We start from the raw sequence: 20,678 nt of genomic DNA on the forward strand, positions 1-20,678 counted from the left end.
CTGATTGGCTGATGATCACACAGGGCGGAGAGCCAACGGTTCTATATACGCGCTGCTGGACGGTGTACAGGGTGAATCCCATATAACGTGCACTGCTAAATGCACAGCTGCTTGCCGGGATCTAATTTATACTGCCGGGAACGGTTCCTCTGCGCATGTAGGTAATCGCCAGCTCTTGCCTGCCACAACTTTCAGCTTCAGGCTAGAGCAATGGATCGCTGAATAATCGTCACGTGATCACATGACCATGGATACACCCAGACCTGTAAGGTGTACAATTGCAAGTGTCAAAAAGGCAACTGAACTGGGGCAGTTATATAAATATATCCTTGTTTATTATAGAAAAAAGGTAGTAACAAGGGGTGCCAAGCCCAAGGGGGATAAGCAATTACCCAAAGTATAAATAGGAAAAGGGCAGCACTCCAAAAAATAAAAATGGAATAACTTTTATTCACCCGCGTGGTAGAGCGACGTTTCAGCTCAACAATAGAGCCTTTCTCGGGTATTATATATATTTATAATGAAGGTATTTTTTGTTAGTGTTAGAAGAGCTACTACTACTTACCTGTTGAGTGTTTCCTAGATGCCCTAAGGGTGCATTCACACAGAGTTCATACCGTTGAAAAAAGACATAAGTCCGTCAATAGGTGGGGATGCGAATCCCAGAAGGAAGTGAGACTCGGATATCTACATGTTTTCATAAGCATTAATGTCATTTACTTTTAAGAATTCATCTAAACCCCTTTTGTGTTCCTGCTGTGACCACGTCCTGAGGAAGTCTAATCCACAGATTCACAGTTCTCACAGTAAAGAAGCATTGACACTTCTGGAGACTGAACTTTTTCTTCTCCAATTGGAGGCAGTGCCCCCTTGTCTTTTGAGCACATTTTACATGGAACAGCTTTTTGCCCTATTTTTTGTATGGTCCCTTTATATATATATATATATATATCAGCATTTTTTCCACAACAGAAGGACGGGAGCCGGCTTTGCGATTCTGTAGCCAGCTCCCACCTCCTGTATATAAATTAATGAGAGAGTTAGCTTCATTGGTGGCGCAGTGCGCCCCCCCAAGCCCCCCAGTATTAATCATTGGTGGCAGTGGCCACAGGGTCCCCTCTCCCCTCCTCCTCAGTGGAAGTTCCGATCGGAGCCCCAGCAGTGTAATCCTGGGGCTCCGATCGGTTACCATTGCAGCCAGGACTCTATTGAAGCCCTGGCTGACATAGTCGGCTCCCTTGCTGCTGTGTGCACGGGGCACACAGCAGCAGGGACAGTGTGAGCTCCTATTCACCCTAATAGAGCTCTATCAGGGTGAATAGGACAAGGGTTCTAGTCCCTAAGGGGGCTAATAGTTTGTGTAAAGAAAACACACTAAAATATTAATTATAAATGAAAAAGAAAGATTTACAAAAGAAAAACCTACACGTTAACAATAAACTTTCATTTTCAGCAGATTTGTGTAGGAATAAAAAAAAAAAGAAAATTATGAAAATTGACAGAATATCGGTATAAATTATCGGCTATCGGCCTAAAAGTTCACAGATTATCGGCATCGGCCCTAAAAAATCAATATCGGTCGATCCCTAATTACCAGACCTAGATCCTTTTTTGGATATGGGAACCACATTTGCCTTGCGCCAATCACTTGGCACTGTACCAGTACCTTGAGAATCTTAAAACATTTAGTATTTTTTTCAGCCATCAAGGCTACAAGCATGGCATGTGACCGTATATATTTAGCGGTCTGCAGATCCCCAAAATACAGATACCAGCCATGGGCATGCTTTACTTTCCTTGGTCCCTATTATAGAAATGGCTATTCTTGACGCCCACTGATGGGAGGGGCACACCCTAGTTTTGGGACCGCTACCTGATGGCTGTTGAGATGCCCTTGGTGGTGATAAGTTTTCAGGTGCAAGACAGGTCCTGTATGGTGGGTACTTTTTCTAGCAATACTGAAGCCAGTTTTAGAGGTAACAGGTGAACCGTTTTTCTATCAGCTTCAGCAGTTCGTAAATACACATGTTGGGAGAGGTAGTCACAGTTAACACACATGTTGCATAGGCAGCAAAAAGTGCCCATCCCCTGAGCTGTGATAGAGAACTTCAGCAGAAAGGACATGCCACCTGAGATAGGGAGAGGGCAGCAGTAGAAGCAGCATGCCCCCTGAGCCGTTTTAGCGAGAGAGCTACAGCAGAAATGACATGCCCTCTGTGCTGACATAGGGAGAGGGCAGCAGTAGAAGAGGCATGCCCCCTGAGCCGTGATAGGGAGAGAGCTACAGCAGAAATGACATGCCCCCTGTGCTGACATAGGGAGAGGGCAGCAGTAGAAGAGGCATGCCCCCTGAGCCGTGATAGGGAGAGAGCTACAGCAGAAAAGACATGCCTCCCGAGCTCAGATAGGGAGGGGGCAGCAGTAGAAGAGGCATGCCCCCTGAGCCGTGATAGGGAGAGAGCTACAGCAGAAAAGACATGCCTCCCGAGCTCAGATAGGGAGATGGCAGCAGTAGAAGCGGCATGCCCCCTGAGCCATTTTAGGGAGAGAGCTACAGCAGAAATGACATGCCCCCTGTGTTGACATAGGGAGAGGGCAGCAGTAGAAGAGGCATGCCCCCTGAGCCGTGATAGGGAGAGAGCTACAGCAGAAAAGACATGCCTCCCGAGCTCAGATAGGGAGGGGGCAGCAGTAGAAGAGGCATGCCCCCTGAGCCGTGATAGGGAGAGAGCTACAGCAGAAAAGACATGCCTCCCGAGCTCAGATAGGGAGATGGCAGCAGTAGAAGCGGCATGCCCCCTGAGCCGTTTTAGGGAGAGAGCTACAGCAGAAATGACATGCCCCCTGTGCTGACATAGGGAGAGGGCAGCAGTAGAAGAGGCATGCCCCCTGAGCCGTGATAGGGAGAGAGCTACAGCAGAAAAGACATGCCTCCCGAGCTCAGATAGGGAGAGGGCAGCAGTAGAAGAGGCATGCTCCCTGAGCCGTGATAGGGAGAGAGCTACAGCAGAAAAGACATGCCTCCCGAGCTCAGATAGGGAGATGGCAGCAGTAGAAGCGGCATGCCCCCTGAGCCATTTTAGGGAGAGAGCTACAGCAGAAATGACATGCCCCCTGTGTTGACATAGGGAGAGGGCAGCAGTAGAAGAGGCATGCCCCCTGAGCCGTTTTAGGGAGAGAGCTACAGCAGAAATGACATGCCCCCTGTGCTGACATAGGGAGAGGGCAGCAGTAGAAGAGGCATGCCCCCTGAGCCATGATAGGGAGAGAGCTACAGCCAAAAGGACATGCCTCCCGAGCTCAGATAGGGAGAGGGCAGCAGTAGAAGAGGCATGCCCCCTGAGTCATGATAGGGAGAGAGCTACAGCAGAAAGGACATACCTCCCAAGCTCAGATAGGGAGAGGGCAGCAATAGAAGAGGCATGCCCCCTAAGTCGTGATAGGGAGAGAGCTACAGCAGAAAGGACACTCCCCTGAGCTGCCAGCTTACAATAAATCTAGCAGAGCAATGAATGGAGAGACCTCTGGATCCATGTGAGGTTCCAGGCTGGTTCTAGCTTTATTAGAAAGAGATTGTCAGGTACTATATAAAGTCTGGTTTTCAGTTTGTACATCAATTATGAGATAACCCCTTTAACCCTTTGGATACTTTTTTTTTCATTTTTGCTTTTTCATTTTTCCTCCCTATTTTTATTGAGCCATAACTTTTTTATTTTTCCGTTCACATAGCTCTATGAGGTCCTATTTTTTTGCGGGACAAGTTGTACTTTCTAATCCCGCCATTTAATATGGCATACAATGTAGTGGGAAGCAGGAAAAAAATTCCAAATGGGGTGGAATTGAAAAAAAAAAGCAATTCCTCCACAGTTCTTCATTCTCTGGGTCAGTACGATTACAACGATATCATATACCGGTATGTATAGTCCTTTATGTCTAAAAAGTGTAAAAATAAATTAAAACTTTGGAAAAAACATTTTTTTTACATCACCATATTCTGACCCCCATAACTCTTTTATAGTTATAACTACTGAGCTGCGGGACAATCTAGATTTTATTGATACCATTTTGGAGTGTGTGTGACTTTTTGATCACATTCTATTACATTTTTTGGGGTAAGAGAAGCGATGAATAAATGGCGAATCACCCATTTTGACCCTTTTTTCAATTTTGCTGTATTGAAAAAAATGTTTTTATATTTTAATAGTACGGGCTGTGACACAGTGAGGGGTTGTGTCTGGCAAGGCAGGTATTTTCCTCCCAGCATGTGTGGCGGGGCTGGTTTTCAGCCAGGTGAGGTCAAATACCGGACCGGAGTTTAAGTGTCAGTCCGGGTTTTGGCAGCACCTGGCTGTCCTTAAATAGGCAGTTGGGCTACACAGATATGTCTTTAGGATCTGAGGCTTAGTGCCATACTGGAGGGCTGAGAGCCACACGCTGGGGAAACAGGCCCCCTAAAGCCTGCTGTGGACTACTGGAGGCAGAACTGCCAGCAAGGTGACTTGTGTTATATGAACTTTCCATTGTGTGTGAATTACCACCAAGACTGCAAAGTTTACGTGCTGTTTTGTGCAATTGCCTCAAGTGTGAATAAACACTGACATTTTGAGTTAAGAACTTGTATTTTGCCTCTGTACTGCGCCCGCTTACCCTGTCTACCAGAGCGAAAAGCCCAAGGGTATTTTCAGATGCTGTGATGCCCATGATGTTTATATTTTTTGTTATTTATGTATTTATTTTTTTATTCTACAGAAAGGGGGATGATTTAAACTTATATTTTTTATATTCGTTTTTAAAAAAATTTACTTTTTTATGGTTTAGTAACTTGTGTTTGAGGCTACGACTCACTTTTTTAAAATTCTGTACCATTATGTTTCTTATATATCCATATTGGTACTAGAACTGCTCATGTTGGCTTCTTATGTTGGCCTGTCACCTGCTGGCCAAAGTAAAAATTGCAGCTCCAGTACCCTCTCTTCAGAGAGACCCAGCATATTGAATTCAATTACCGGCATCCTCATTGGCCACAGAGGATGTCGGTAAGAAAGCTTCTGGAGTTTTGAGCTTTTAGATGCCGTGATCACACTTGATCATGACATCTAAAGGCTTTAATGACCATTATCGGCATTATTGCTGGTCACGATCATTAGCCACGGATCTCTGCTGTTTGAAACATTGGAGACCTGCCGGCCATTGCTCCCGTTGCATGCGCGAGTGGGCGCCATGTTTACCTATCGCTCCAGCTCCGTACATGTACGACACTGGTAGCGAAAGAGTTGTCAGACCTCTACAAATCCCAGGTCGCATTTTGTCCTGGCGCCTGGGTATTTGCCCCTGCTTGAAAATAGGCCCAGCACACCAGCAGCCGGCGCGCAGCCACTGGAGGGTTAAGACCGCGAGCGAAATGAAACCTTTTTTTTATTTATTTTTTATCACTTGGGCCCAGGCACGGACTGCCACCCTGCCCGGACCCCTCAGCTTTCGTCTCCATTGTGGTTTGACCACTCTCTCTCGCCATCTATCGGTCGCAGCGTGATGATGTCGCCGTGCGTCATCTCCAGGGCAGTTGAAAATGGCGAAGCCTTTACCGGAGCCCGGCCGGTACTTATGTGATAACTGTCCGGCAAACATCAGAGCCCGTGTCCTGGTGAGAGAGCCTCGGCGGGGGAAGAGGAGTTAGTGCAGGGGAGGCAGAGCGGTAGCACAGGTAGCGGCGCTGCACTCGCTGACAAGTGGAGGGAAGACAATCAGCCCATCATCATTTCTCCTGCTGTATACAGCAGGGGACATGATCGGGCAGCGCAACATCCCAGGGCACCAAGTGTGCCAGGTCCCTGCACTTTGCACTTATCCGCCAGGCTCAAAGTTTGTAATGTCTGCCTGCTACGGCCATGAACCCAGCGGGGAGCTGCATACCTGCTGCCGTCATTAGGCCGGAGCTCCTGCTAGCCACAACTGGTGGCCATTCCTGCACCGTGCTCCATCCCTGCAGTTACCATGCAGCCATTTCTTAGTTCTATCCCTTTCTAGGAAAGCTGGGCGACAGCCTGTATACCACACAGAAAGCAGGGTGGCAGCTCCTGGTCTCCTGAGGAGGATATATCTCAGTATAGGAACATTTAGATTCGTTATCATATGATTTACCCATTCAGGAGTCTTGGAAAGCCGGGTTGCAGCTCCTATGAGAACTAAGACTACTGAATGGCCAAATCATCTGATGACTTCTCTATATGTTCTCATACTGATATATATTCTCCTCAGGAAAGCTGGGTGACAGGCTGTATACCACACAGTCCTCCTAGGAGCTGCCATAAGACTCCTGAATGGCTAAATCATCTGATAACGTCTCTATATGTTCCCGTACTGAGATATGTTCTCCTCAGGACTAGGAGACCAGGAAAGCTGGGTGGCAATCCATGAGAGAGCTGGAAGGCCCCTCAGTATTCCTAGGGTAATTCCAATGGAAATATTTTCCACAGAGGATTACCTGTTGTGGATTTTTATCAAACTCTACATGTAGCATGTGGAATTCAGCCACGATCAGTTACACATGGTGAAATCATATATTACCATGGTGCGGATTTGAAATGTGCACAGTAGGTTCATTTCCGTGTGGATTTTATAAAGTGTGAGTATTTTTGGTAAAATCTTATCCATTATGCTGGTATTTGCTGCAATAAGCTGTGGATTTCAGAGCTGCAGATCTATGAGATGAATGAGCCCGGACCAAACATCCTGGGGAAGGGATCTCTGTTCTGTCAGCTGCAGCACAGGGATTATACACACAGTGACGTCACAGCGCAGGGATTATACACACAGTGACGTCACAGTACACTGATAAACACTGAGGAGATGCGGCACACAGTGACATCACAGTACACTGATAAACAATGGAGATGCTGCACACAGTGACGTCACAGTACACTGATAAACAATGGAGATGCTGCACACAGTGACGTCACAGTACACTGATAAACAATGGAGATGCTGCACACAGTGACGTCACAGTACAATGATAAACACTGAGGAGATGCTGCACACAGTGACGTCACCGTACACTGATAAACACTGAGGAGATGCGGCACACAGTGACATCACAGTACACTGATAAACAATGGAGATGCTGCACACAGTGACGTCACAGTACACTGATAAACAATGGAGATGCTGCACACAGTGACGTCACAGTACAATGATAAACACTGAGGAGATGCGGCACACAGTGACATCACAGTACACTGATAAACAATAGAGATGCTGCACACAGTGACGTCACAGTACACTGATAAACAATGGAGATGCTGCACACAGTGACGTCACAGTACAATGATAAACACTGAGGAGATGCTGCACACAGTGACGTCACAGTACACTGATAAACACTGAGGAGATGCTGCACACAGTGACGTCACAGTACAATGATAAACACTGAAGAAATGCTGCACACAGTGACGTCACAGTACAATGATAAACACTGAGGAGATGCTGCACACAGTGACGTCACAGTACACTGATAAACACTGAGGAGATGCGGCACACAGTGACATCACAGTACACTGATAAACACTGAAGAAATGCTGCACACAGTGACGTCACAGTACAATGATAAACACTGAGGAGATGCTGCACACAGTGACGTCACAGTACACTGATAAACACTGAGGAGATGCGGCACACAGTGACATCACAGTACACTGATAAACACTGAAGAAATGCTGCACACAGTGATGTCACAGTACACTGATAAACACTAAAGAGGTGCTGCACACAGTGATGTCACAGTACACTGATAAACACTGAGGAGATGCGGCACACAGTGACCTCACAGTACACTGATAAACACTGAGGAGATGCGGCACACAGTGACGTCACAGTACACTGATAAACACTGAAGAGATGCTGCACGCAGTGACATCACAGTACACTGATAAACACTGAGGAGATGCTGCACACAGTGACGTCACAGTACAATGATAAACACTGAGGAGATGCTGCACACAGTGACGTCACAGTACACTGATAAACACTGAGGAGATGCGGCACACAGTGACATCACAGTACACTGATAAACACTGAAGAAATGCTGCACACAGTGATGTCACAGTACACTGATAAACACTGAAGAGGTGCTGCACACAGTGATGTCACAGTACACTGATAAACACTGAGGAGATGCGGCACACAGTGACCTCACAGTACACTGATAAACACTGAGGAGATGCGGCACACAGTGACGTCACAGTACACTGATAAACACTGAGGAGATGCTGCACACAGTGACGTCACAGTACACTGATAAACACTGAGGAGATGCGGCACACAGTGACGTCACAGTACAATGATAAACACTGAGGAGATGCTGCACACAGTGACATCACAGTACACTGATAAACACTGAAGAGGTGCTGCACACAGTGACGTCACAGTACACTGATAAACACTGAAGAGGTGCTGCACACAGTGACATCACAGTACACTGATAAACACTGAAGAGGTGCTGCACACAGTGACGTCACAGTACAATGATAAACACTGAAGAGATGCGGCACACAGTGACATCACAGTACACTGATAAACACTGAAGAGATGCTGCACACAGTGACGTCACAGTACACTGATAAACACTGAGGAGATGCTGCACACAGTGACGTCACAGTACAATGATAAACACTGAGGAGATGCTGCACACAGTGACATCACAGTACACTGATAAACACTGAAGAGGTGCTGCACACAGTGACGTCACAGTACACTGATAAACACTGAAGAGGTGCTGCACACAGTGACGTCACAGTACACTGATAAACACTGAAGAGATGCGGCACACAGTGACGTCACAGTACAATGATAAACACTGAGGAGATGCTGCACACAGTGACATCACAGTACACTGATAAACACTGAAGAGGTGCTGCACACAGTGACGTCACAGTACACTGATAAACACTGAAGAGGTGCTGCACACAGTGACGTCACAGTACACTGATAAACACTGAAGAGGTGCTGCACACAGTGACGTCACAGTACAATGATAAACACTGAAGAGATGCGGCACACAGTGACATCACAGTACACTGATAAACACTGAAGAGATGCTGCACACAGTGACGTCACAGTACACTGATAAACACTGAAGAGATGCTGCACACAGTGACGTCACAGTACAATGATAAACACTGAGGAGATGCGGCACACAGTGACCTCACAGTACACTGATAAACACTGAGGAGATGCGGCACACAGTGACGTCACAGTACACTGATAAACACTGAGGAGATGCTGCACACAGTGACATCACAGTACACTGATAAACACTGAAGCTGTGATCCTCACTGATGTGGGGCAAAGATGGTACCTGCTCCTGTCTAAAGAAGCTACCTCTGGGGTCTGTTCATACTGGTAGTTAGGCCTCATGCACACTGCCGTGTTTCACGGCCGTATGCGGGCCGTGGAACCGCGGCCTGGATCCCTCCTGAGAGCAGGAGCGCACGGCGTCACTGGTTGCTATGACGCCGTGCGCTCCCTGCTGCCGGCACAGTACAGTAATACACTGGTATAGATCATACCAGTGTATCACTGTACTGTGTCGGCAGCAGGGAGCGCACAGCGTCATAGCAACCAGTGACGCCGTGCGCTCCTGCTCTCAGGAGGGATCCAGGCCGCGGTTCCACGGCCTGCATACGGCCGTGAAACACGGCAGTGTGCATGAGGCCTTAGACAGGACTGGTTAGGGTTTTACTAGGAGGTGTCCATCTCCTTTCCCTAGTTCTCAGGCCTTATTAGCTCACCCCTTTCCCTCCTATGTTCGGTTTCCCTCCCACACCTTAACGTGACACCTACATTAATTAATGCTGAGAGCACCAGATGATCATGTACCCGGACAGCGGCCGCGAGAACGAGGACATTTCCCTGTAGGGTCTATGGCCAGTCCACCCCTGTATCTTGGAGGGGTGGTTAGAGCACAGTAAGGCATCATGCACACAGCCATATCCAATTTTGGGTCTGCAAAAATTGTATTCTTAAAAAAAAGGGATAGCGTCTGTGTGCATTCAGTTTTTTTCTCCTATCAATAGAAAGGGCATATTCTTATCTACAAAAAAGGACAACAATAATACCTGCCATGAGATTCTCGGATTGGGCACAAGAATTTTTGGAAAAAAAAAAGATCACCCCATTGATTTGCATGGGTCAGTATGCTGTACATTTTAAAAATGAAGAAAAACACGGTTGTGTGCATGAGCCCTAAAGAGCAGAGAGGATGTCAGTCCTGAGCTGACAAGTGCATGGAGCTGTGTTCTGTCAGTTACTATATCAGAGGCAACATCAAAGCCAGCTACCTAAAGGAGTGGTCCAACCTCTGGGGCCCCTGCTGATCACAAAAACCAGGGCCCGGTGAGAATTAGGACCACCCCTTTAAAAAGAATAAAGGGGTCATTTATCAAACTGGTGTAAAGTAAAACTGGCTTAGTTGCCCATAGCAACCAATCAGATTCCTCCTTTCTTTTTCCAAAGGAGATGTCCAAAATGAAAAGTGGAATCTGGTTGCTCTGGGCAACTAAGCCAGTTCTACTTTTCACCAGTTTGATAAATGACCCCCTAAATTTGAATTTAAGAAGCAAATGCAAAAGAAAAGAAAAAAAAAAACACTAAAAAGTATACATGGGGCTTATAACATTCCGCAAGTTTGGTTTCAGAGGTTGGTAAGTATGACCTCCGCACCCATGTAAGCCATGGTGTCAGCAGAATCGTTCCGTCAGGCAGCCTCAGGCTACACATTTGAAATGAATATTCCAGATTCTTCATCGTTCTTTCCTGTGTATACAATTGTTTTATTTTGCTTTTCACATTTAAAAGTAACACAATGGAAACGGCGTTGAAATCCAGTCATGCAATAGACTTTATAACACACTTTATTAAAATCCATATGAAGCATTAGATAGGGTCGCATCTTCTTCGGGAACTAATAGTAGCGTTAAACACACCTGTATTTGCATACTTGATCAGTATCACGTGGCAACCTTACTTTGCCCCCATACTTGGACTGGTTTGTGATGGAAATGGGGGGAGGGAGTGCAGTAATGACCATATGTCTCTGCAAACTGATAGGGGGCAAATAGTGAGCCCCATGTATATTGGTGATTGCTAACACTCAAACATAGATAAAGTGCTTATCTGCCCAAAGAGATAAAAGCTCACATGTACTCATGAATAGTTACTACTGTACAGTCTTTCATTGGTTTGAGCTGTTTGTGCTCCAGAGCTGCCTTTCTTACAGCCCTTGTATCTTTTGCATACCCTTCATCTTTTGGGCAGAAGAAAGTATTATATATGCAAGTAGTGCATATGATGGGGATATTTTTGGGTTCCCCTTTAACCCCTTTGGGACACAGCCTTATTTCACCTTAAGGACCTTAAGGACTTGGCCATTTTTTGCAAATCTGACAAGTGTCACTTTAAGTGGTGATAACTTTAAAACGCTTTGACTATTTTGACTAATCCAGGCCATTCTGAGATAGTTTTTTCGTCACATATTGTACTTCATGACACTGGTAAAATGAAGTAAAAAAATAATAATTTTTCTTTATAAAAATAAAATAAAAAATTACCAAAAATGTGTAAAAAAAATGCAAATTTCAAAGTTTCAATTTCTCTACTTCTATAATACATAATAATACCTAAAAAAATAGTTATTACTTTACATTCCCCATATGTCTACTTCATGTTTGGATCATTTTGGAAATTATATTTTATTTTTTGGGGATGTTACAAGGCTTAGAAGCAAATCTTGAAATTTTTAAAAAAAAATTCAAAAACCAATTTTTAGGGACCAGTTCAGGTCTGAAGTCACTTTGCGAGGCTTACATAATAGAAACCACCCCAAAATGACCCCATTCTAGAAACTACACCCCTCAAGGTATTCAAAACTGATTTTACAGACTTTGTTAACCCTTTAGGTGTTCCACAAGAAACACCCCATATGTGGTTGCTGTACGGGCACACGGCAGGGCACAGAAGGAAAGGAATGCCATACGGTTTTTGGAAGGCAGATTTTGCTGGACTGTTTTCTTTGACACCGTGTCCCATTTGAAGCCCCCCTGATGCACCCCTAGAGTAGAAACTCCAAAAAAGTTACCCCATTTTAGAAACTACGGGATAGGGTGGCAGTTTTGTTGGTACTAGTTTAGGGTGCATATGATTTTTGGTTGCTCTATATTACACTTTTTGTGAGGCAAGGTAACAAGAAATAGCTGTTTTGGCACAGTTTTTATTTTTAGCTTTTTACGGTATTCACCTGAGGGTTTAGGCCATGTGATATTTTTATAGAGCAAGTTATTACGGACCCTGCGATACCTAATATGTATACTTTTTTATTTATGTAAGTTTTACACAATGATTTCATTTTTGAAGCAAAAAAAAATCATGTTTTAGTGTTTCCATAGTCTGAGAGCCATAATTTTTTCAGTTTTTGGGCGATTACCTTAGGTAGGGTATGATTTTTGCGGGATGAGATGATGGTTTTATTGGCACTATTTTGGTGTGTGTGTGACTTTTTGATCGCTTGCTATTACACTTTTTGTGATGTAAGGTGACAAAAAATTGTTTATTTAGAACAGTTTTTATTAAAAAAAATTTACGGTGTTCATCTGAGGGGTTAGGTCATGTTAGGTCATGTCGATACGGACGCGGCTATACCTAATATGTATACTTTTTTTTTGAATCATGTAAGTTTTACACAAAATTAGTTTTTTAAAACAAAAAAATGTTTTAGTGTCTCCATATTCTGAGCCATAGTTTTTTTATTTTTTGGGCGATTGTCTCAGGTAGGGGCTAATTTTTTGCGGGATGAGGTGACGGTTAGATTAGTACTATTTTGGTGGGTAATTGACTTTTTGATCGCTTGCTGTTATACTTTTTGTGATGTAAGGTGACAAAAAAAATGGTTTATTTAGCACAGTTTATATTTTTTTATTTTTACGGTGTTCATCTAAGGGGTTAGGTCATGTGACATGTTTATAGAGCCGGTCGATACGGACGCGGCGATACCCAATATGTATACTCCCCCCCCCCCCCTATATTTCACCATTTTTTTTTACTTTATTTATTTATTTTAACTTGAGACTTTTTTGTTGGGGGGAAAACTTTATTTTTTTAACTATTTTTTTTTCCCACTTTGGGACTTGAAATTTTGGGGGTCTAATCCCCTTTACAATGCATTCCAATACTTCTGTATTGGAATGCATTGGCTGTATGAGTAATACAGTGTGTATTACTCATACAGTTTCCTGCCTGTGAGATCCAGGGGGCTGGATCTCACAGGCTTGTCACCAGAAGGCAGCGCGATGCCTACCTTAGGCATTGTGCTGCCTTCCATGCCATCGGGTCCCCCCTACAGCCGCATGGGGACCCGAATGCACCGCCCGCCGCCGCAACCGCAAGTAAAAGCTGCAAACCTGCGGTACACGGGGGGTCACGGGACCCCATTGTACATTTAGCCAATGTGCCGGGCGGCGGTGATCGGAAATACACATGACGTACCGGTACGTCATGTGTCCTTAAGTACCAGGACAACATGCCGTACCGGTACGCAGGGCCGGCGTCATAACCCGGCATCCCCGGGCAAGTGCCGGGGCCCAATGCTCCTGGGGGGGCCCACTGAGCTGCTATGAGCACTTCCATCAATACAGATGGGAGCTCTCACTGCTGTCACTTCACTTACGCAGTACCCCTTTGGTGGGGCCCTCTGAACTGCAGAGACTCAGGACACGCCCCCTCTACACAGGACATGCCCCCTCTACACAGGACACATGCTGCCTGAGGAGAGAGACCAGAGGGCTGGAGGCTGGAGCAGAGAAGTGTGTAGACAGTCTGTGAGTGAGTCTGCAGTCTGCACTGTGAATGTCTCTTGTCTGCGGGACAGAAGGGGGGGCTCTTCGATCGGCTGCTGCTTCATTCTATTTAGTTGTATTACTGTTTCATTAAGCAGTTTGCCTCCATGATACCTGCCCCCCCCCCCATATCCTGTCCTATCTCATCCTCATGGGGCCCCTGCTGTCTCCTTTCCTCCCTCATGTATCCAGAGCTCCGTTTTCACCCTCCTATCTCCTGTTGCTGCCCTGCACAGACCTCCTGCCCCTACTTCTTGTATGAATCCCCCTCAGAGCCCCTTCCCCCTACTTGCTGTGTCCACCCCTCCTGTCCATCCAGGGCTCCTGTTTCACCCTCCTATCTCCTGTTGCTGCCCTGCACAGACCTCCTGCCCCTACTTCTTGTATGAATCCCCCTCAGAGCCCCTTCCCCCTACTTGCTGTGTCCACCCCTCCTGTCCATCCAGGGCTCCTGTTTCACCCTCCTATCTCCTGTTGCTGCCCTGCACAGACCTCCTGCCCCTACTTCTTGTATGAATCCCCCTCAGAGCCCCTTCCCCCTACTTGCTGTGTCCACCCCTCCTGTCCATCCAGGGCTCCTGTTTCACCCTCCTATCTCTTATTGCTGCCCTGCACAGACCTCCTGCCCCTACCTCTTGTAGGAATCCCCCTCAGAGCCCCTTCCCCCTACTTGCTGTGTCCACCCCTCCTGTCCATCCAGGGCTCCTGTTTCACCCTCCTATCTCCTATTGCTGCCCTGCACAGACTTCTTGTATGAATCCCCCTCAGAGTCCCTTCCACCTACTTGCTGTGTCCACCCCTCCTGTCCATCCAGGGCCCTTGTCTCACTCCTCTGCCTCTCATTATGGTGGCATCTGAACCGCATTCACCATAAGGACCTTCTAACGTCACAGGGTCATGTGACTGTGCCCCCCACCCCGTACTGTACCCCCTTTATACCCTGCATTGTGCCCTCTTACCACACCCTGTGCAGTGCCCATAGTCATTCCCTGTACTGTGCCTTCTTATACCTATTTATCCGGTCGCTGTATGGTGGTTTTATCATTGTATGGCGGTGTTATCACTATATGGCGGTGGTATCCAATAACTGCATGGCCATAACTGTGTCCCCTTCCATGCCCACACCACTTTTTTTAGACCTGGCATGAGCGGGAAAAGATACAGATTGCGGTGTCAGAAATGCGCCTAACATAGACGTATTTCTATATAATAAATGACCCCCTAATTGTATTATTATTTGGGAGTAGGGCTAATATCTTTATATTATATAGATTCTAGTGTATTATACTGTGCCCTGTATTTCCCAGTAGAAAAATGATCCTTGGGAAGCACAGTCCTCATCCCTGGCCACCAGGACCACTTAGATCTCTGTCAGTACATGGCGGCCTCCCCTCTCCGCCACGCTGCTCCACTGTGTACTGGGGCTTATTCTGACACTAGGGCTGGGTTCACATCCCATTTGTGCCATCCATTTAATGTATACCAAAAATGTATGTGTTACCAGATGCCTCAGACTGATGCCGCACAGTGGCGTCCGTTCACCATACAGTTCCATTGTAAAAAAACATATATGCATTTTTTACTTGACTCTGCAGGATACAAAAATGTGGAATGCTGCACATTTGTATACATCAGGCATGTCCAAACTGCGGCCCTCCAGCTGTTCCAAAACTACAACTCCCAGCATGCCTGGATAGCTTACAGCTATTAGAGCATGCTGGGAGTTGTAGTTTTGCAACAGCTGGAGGGCCGCAGTTTGGATATGCCTGATGTATACATCAAATCGATAGGAAAAACGTGATGTGAACACACATTGGGGGGGAGGGGGGCGTACTAAAACTGCACATCTCCTTCTCTCCTCCAGGCCTGGCTCACTGCTGCAGCGGCCGCCGGAGAGAAGGAGCGCAGGGAGCTGCGGTTAGTGAATGACAGGACCGCCAGCTCCCCTGCAATGATAGGTATGTGAGGGGGCCACTGGGGGGTCATTCATCACACGGTGAGGGCCCCTTACACAGTATAATGACTCCCAGTGCCCCCCATTTAGTATAATGATCCCCATTGACCCTCTATTTAGCATAATGACCACCAGAGCCCCCATTAAATATAATAACGCCTCGTGCCCCCTCCATACAGTATAACCCCCAGTGTGGGGGCGACTGGGGGTCATTATTCTGAATGGAGGGTCACTGTGGGGTCATTATACTGTGAGGGCCCTTTACATAGTATAATGACCCCCAGTGTCCCCCATTTAGTATAATGACCCCCAGAGCCCCCTCCATACAGTATTCCCCCAGTGTGGAGGCTACTGGGGGTCATTATTCTGAATGGGGGCCACTGGGGGTTATTATTCTGAATGCAGGGCCACAGGTGGTCATTATACAGTGGGGGGGGGGGAATTGGGGGTTCATTATACTGTGTGAAGGGCTACTAGTAGTCATTATACTGTGTGAAGGGCCACTAGTAGTCATTATACTGTATAGGAGCCACTGGGGGGTCATTATACCGTGTGGGAGCCACAGGGGGACATGTCAATGTAAAAAAATGCCTCATGGGGGCCCACTGGGATTTATCGCCCAAGGGCCCACATGAACCTGGAGCCGGCCCTGCCGGTACGTCATGTGTCCTGAAGAGGTTAATGGTAATAGATACAGGACCACTCACAGTGAGAGCTACAGCCTCCTATAACAGTGGTAGATACAAGCCGCACAATTAGGAACTCTCCTCCTCCTCATTCGTGCTGCTCCTTTGGGGTACGGCCACATGGTCAGGTTTCCTGATACAGTTTTGGGAGCCAAAATGAGAAGAGGATTATAAAAGGAGAGAAGATGTAAAGGACAGGACCGACTTCTCTTTTTAGAATTTTGGCTGAATGTGTGGCTTAGTATAGGGATGAACAGCCTTTCTTGGTCCGGTGGCCACATATTATTTAAAGGAGCCACAACATTTTGACATAATTCTATAAACTAAGGCCACTTTCAGACGGTCAGTAATTGGTCTGAATTTTCCATCAGTATTTGTAAGCCAAAACCAAGAGTGGGTCCAAAACACTGAAGAGGCACAAATATTTCCATGGTACTTTTTCACTGTTTATGGTCTGCTTCTTAGGCCTCATTCACATTTCAGTTATTTGGTCAGTGATTTGTGAGCAAAAATCAGGTGCAGGTCAAAGCCACAGAACAGGTGCAGATCTTTCCATCATACCTGATCTCTGTGGAGGCTTCATGTCTGCTTTTAGCTCACAATTAGGGATGAGCGAATCGACTTCAGATCAAACATCCGAAGTCGATTCGCATAAAACTTTGTTCTAATACTGTACGGAGCAGTATCTGTACGGAGCAGTACCTTGGAACCGAACCCGAGTTTGGGAAATGGTTTTGTACAGAACAAATTAATTTATGAAGTTATTGTGCAAAGTCTCGCAAGACTTCGTTAAGCAATAACTTCAGCTCACCGGAGCCAATACATTCTAATACTGTACGGAGCTCCTGCTCCGTACAGTATTAGAACAAAGTTTTATGCGAATCGACTTTGGATGTTTCATCCCTACTCAAATCACTGACCAAACACTGAAAGTGAAAATGAGACCTTAGAGGATTTAGGCTGGTTTCACATAAGCGTTGCGGGGAAAGATGTGGGTGCGTTGCAGGAACATGCTCGATTTTTCAGCGCGAATGCAAAACATTGTAATGCATTTTGCACGTGCGTGAGAAAAATCGGCATGTTTGGTACCCAGACCCGAACCCGGACTTCTTCACAGAAGTTTGGGTTTGGGATCGGTGTTGTGTAGATTTTATTATTTTCCCATGTAACATGGTTATAAGGGAAAATAATAGCATTCTGAATACTGAATGCTTAGTATAATAGAGCTGGTGATGGATCTTGTGACGGACCATGTGATGAGCGCAGTGACGTCGCCACAGGTCCTATACCTGTGCACAGCAAAGATGAAGACAGAAGAGAAGCCGGGCTGCGTGAACAAGTGGATTAATGTGAGTTAAATTATTATTATTATTTTTTAACCCCTCCAGCGCTATTGTACTATGCATTCTGTATTACGAATGCTATTCTTTTCCCTTATAACCATGTTATAAGGGAAAATAATAATGATCGGGTCCCCATCCCGATCATCTCCTAGCAACCGTGCATGAAAATCGCACCGCATCCGCACTTGCTTGCGGATGCTTGCGATTTTCACGCAGCCCCATTCACTTCTATGCATGAAAAACGCACAAAATAGAGCATGCTCTGCTCATGTGCACAGCCCCATAGAAGTGAATTGGTCCAGATTCAGTGGGTGTGCAATGCACTCACCTCACGCATTGCACCCGCGTGGAAAACTTGCCCGTGTGAAAGGGGCCTTATAGGATGGGCGGATTTGCTATATACCCTACAGGGAGATTTCCTGGTGGGCTGATGCCCAGTGGGCCGGCTGAGCCCTCCTCATGGTTGATGGTCCGGTACATAATAATCTGATCCTCTAAGCCAGAGATCAGCAACCTTCTGCACTCCAGCTGCTGTGAAACTACAACACCCAGCATGCACACATACTTGGCCTTTCTTGTAATTCCCATAGAAGTGAAAGGAGGAGTAGGGAGTTGTACTTTCACAGCAGCTGGAGTGCCGAAGGTTGTTGATCCCTGCTCTAAGCATTAATTAATGCTAGGAGCACCATGCAATTATGCACCCGGCCGGTAGATGCAGGTGTCCTCCTGAATTCAACTGTATAACGGTGATGCCGTTAAATCCTGCGGTGGGGGTGGCAGTATTTTGTGCTGCACTGTGGCATTTAATCCTAGTGGGGCGGTATTTTGGGTTGCACTATGGTGTTACTGGCTCTGCCTACTTGTTTTACCCTTGCCTTCTGTCAATTTGGACCCACCTACAACATGGGGCTACTTTTTAAGTATTTTTTTCCAGGGCCACTTTAAGTTGCCAGTCCACTTCTGAATTATAATACTCAGTTATATGCAGAGATCAGTCATATTATAAAAAAAATTATAGGTGGAGTGAACAACATAGATTATCTCATTACAATGACACCTGTCAAGGGGAAGGAAATGAACAGTCAGTTTTGAAAGCTGATATGTTTGAATTAGGACAAATGGGCAAGTATAAAGATTTGAATGACTTTAATTAGGGTCAACTTATGATGGCTAGATGACTAGGTCAGAGCATCTCCAAAGCGGAGTTGCAATTATATAGTGGTTAGTACATACCAGAAATTGTCCAAAGCAGGACAACTGGTGAACCAGAGATGGGGTGATTTGTGCCCAATGCTTATTGATGCATGTGAGCGAAAGATAGCCCAACTGGTCTAATCCCACAGAAGAGACCCCAACAATAGAGTGCACCCCGGTGGTGCAACCCACACTCTATGTCTCACCGGATATGTACAAAAAATTAGCCAGATACAATAGTATCAAAAATTGAAAAAATATATAAATGAAACTGTAATAACAAAAAATGGTATGTAAATCAATGAAGCGAAATGATCAATACACACTAATGGTAACACCCACATATATCTCAATGTTGGATAATAAATACTGCTATCAAAATAAATGTATATGATGTTGGCCATGAAAAACCCCCAAATGAGGAAAGTCCAAAATGAAGAAGACCCAAAACAAGGAACAATCCTATTAACACATAGTCTGAGAGATCTTGAAAATGTGGCCAGGAAAAGTGTCCCTCTCGACGCGCGTTTCACCTACTGGCTTCGTCAGGAGGTGTATTGAATTAAAAAAGCCAGGCATATATAGGCCCCTAATCCAGTAAGTCTTATTAAGTCCCCATTAGGCTCACCTGCGTCATGCTAAGCGGCGCAACAGCATGGTGATGGGCTCTACCGGCCCACGCCAAAGCGTGCTTCTGGGTCACGTGATATCCGACGTGGTCTTGACTTCACGCAAGTCTGATGTGCCCCAGCCGGTAGAACGCAGCGCGCCAATGCCATGCGTCTGCGCATAAAGAAGGATAAGCCTCACAAAATGTAAGTGAAGAAAAATATCGATACCTACCCCACATACCCAGATGTGACAAAATGTAAATGGAAAATATGTGATTATATGAGAAAACAATTCAAAAATAAATAAAATTACATAATTATGATTATATGCCTTATATTGATGAAAATACATGATTACAAAATATGTATAAAGTGCCTCCTATTCATAAAAATACATGATTACAAGAAATTTACAGAATAAATACTATAAAAAAGTGACAATACATAATGTGTCAAACACATGCATTTAATGTGCATGAAATAAAAAATAAAATAAATAAATGAATTGAGAATAAAAATAAAAAACTAAATCCAAATATATGACTACGAATTGAGTTCTTCTAAATCGCATAGATCACTTCATCCGGACTTCACAATGATAATTTTCAACCGTAGATGTCAATACGTCCTAAAACTAGTATAGGGACAATAGACCTAGAAAAGAAGAACAAAACATGATAAAAATAAATAAATCCAAATGCCTGACAAAATGAAAAAACGCCTATTATAAGAAGGATTGGAAGCTGACCGCCTGATTGAGTCCTGATAGAATCACCATATTCGGTGAGACAATCCATTTTGTCTCTTTTTTCAATAAAGCCTTTTGGAGGTCTCCACCTCTAGAGCCTAAATAGACTCTATCTATGCCTCTCATTTTTAAACCACTGGGATTACTGTTGTGATAATCACGAAAATGCCTGGGGATACTTTGCAACTTGTCCACAGCATCACCTGTCACCTTACCACAGGTTTATGGTGTTGCAGTGCCACACCATAAACTATCATTA

This window comes from Bufo gargarizans, chromosome 4 (genome assembly GCF_014858855.1).
Source record: "Bufo gargarizans isolate SCDJY-AF-19 chromosome 4, ASM1485885v1, whole genome shotgun sequence".
Taxonomy (NCBI): domain Eukaryota; kingdom Metazoa; phylum Chordata; class Amphibia; order Anura; family Bufonidae; genus Bufo; species Bufo gargarizans.